The sequence below is a fragment of the Sinocyclocheilus grahami genome, unplaced genomic scaffold (assembly GCF_001515645.1).
Source record: "Sinocyclocheilus grahami isolate Dianchi unplaced genomic scaffold, SAMN03320097.WGS_v1.1 scaffold124.1, whole genome shotgun sequence".
In the NCBI taxonomy this organism is placed as follows: domain Eukaryota; kingdom Metazoa; phylum Chordata; class Actinopteri; order Cypriniformes; family Cyprinidae; genus Sinocyclocheilus; species Sinocyclocheilus grahami.
In genome coordinates, this window is record NW_015505303.1 from 615,621 (window position 1) to 617,411 (window position 1,791).

The 1,791-nt window shown below is 35.1% G+C and overlaps 1 protein-coding gene across 1 annotated transcript in view; it reads left to right on the forward strand.

Annotated features, from left to right (window-relative positions):
- LOC107590095 (beta-galactoside alpha-2,6-sialyltransferase 1-like) overlaps nucleotides 1–1,791 on the forward strand; it is a 33,011-nt gene that overhangs the window by 13,402 nt on the left and 17,818 nt on the right. The window lies entirely within an intron of this gene.

Genomic DNA, 1,791 nt, shown 5'->3' on the forward strand with positions numbered 1-1,791 from the left:
TGGTCAGAATTATTGGCACCCTTGGTAAATATGATCAAAGAAGGCTGTGAAAATAAATCTGCATTGTTAATCATTTTGATCTTTTATTTAAAAAAATTCACATAAATCTAACCTTTCATTGGAGAATAAGAATTTAAAATGGGGGGAAATATCATGACATAAACGTTTTTCTCTAATACACATTGGACACAATTAACGACACCCTTTTATTCAACGCTTTTTGAAACCTCCATTTGGCATAATAACAGCTCTGAGTTTTCTCCTATAATGCCTGATGAGGTTAGAGAGCACCTGACAAGAGATCAGAGACAATTCCTTCATCCAGAATCTCTCCAGACCCTTCATGTTCACAGCTCCATGATGGTGCTTCTTCTCTTCAGTTCACCACACTCATTTTCTATAGGGTTCAGGTCAGAGAACTGGAATGGCCATAGCAGAAGCTTGGTTTTGTGCCCAGTGACCCATTTTTGTGTTGGTTTTTAAGGTTTGTTTTTGGATTATTGTCCGGTTGGAAGATCTAAACATGGCCCATTATAAGATTTCTAACAGAGTCAGTCAATTTTAGTTTTTTTTATCTGTTGGTATTTGATAGAATCAAAGATGCCATGTATCTAAACAAGATGTCCAGGACCTCCAGCAGGAATATAGGCCCACAACAGTAAAAATACAGCAGTATATTTCATTGTACACATGGGGTACTTTTTATCCCTGTGTGCACCAAACCCATCTAGAGTGTTTGTTGCTAAAAAGCTAATTTTTTTAGTTACATCTGACCATAGAAGCCAGTCCCTTATTGAAGTTCCAAATCGTGTCTGACAACAGAATATGCTGGGGATTGTTTTTGGATGAGAGCATTTTCTTTTCTTGATTTTTTTTTTTTCCTTGATTTTTTTTCTTGAAACCCTCCCAAACAACGTGTGGTGTAGGTGCCGGGTTTTTTATTATTTATTTTATTTTTTTAAAGGTTTTCTGACCCTGAAACTCCACTATTTTCTGCAATTCTCCAGCTGTGGTCCTTGGAGAGTCTTTAGCCACTCAAACTCTCCTCCTCACCATGCATTAGGACGATACAGACACGCGTCCTCTTCCAGGCAGATTTGTAAAATTTTCTGTTGATTGGAAATTCTTAATTATTGCCCTGATGGTGGAAATGGGAATTTTTTTAGCTCTAGCTCTTTTCTTAAAGTCACTTTCTAATTTGTGAAGCTCAATTATCTTTTGCTGCACATCAGAAATGTATTCTTGGGTTTTCTCATTGTGATTAAGGGAATTTTGCCTTTGTTTTCCCTCCTATTTATATTCCTGTGAAACAGGAAGCCATGGCTGGATAATTTCATGTTCGTAATCACCCTGGTATGCTCAAAATTGTACATATGAATGGGAATATACTTCACAGATATTTTACTCATAAGAATTTCTAGGGGTGCCAATAATTGTGTCCAAGGTGTATTTGAGAAAAACATTTATTTCATAATGAGATTTTCCCCTATTTTCAATTGTTTTAGTTCAATGAAAGGTTAGATATTTGTGATTAAAAAAAAAATAAAAGATCAAAATGATAAACAATGCAGATTTATTTTCACAGCCTTCTTTGATCATATTTACCAAGGGTGCCAATAATTCTGACCACGACTGTATTTCTTTGACCTGAAATTGAATGTACCTCTGAGGAAAAAAGAAAAAAGTAAACCATTATACAAGAGATTAGATATCTTAAGTACGTCACCAGACATTACTATAAAGTTATGTAACTAAGCATTTTGGCTTAAATTTCCACACACAAAAAAAAAA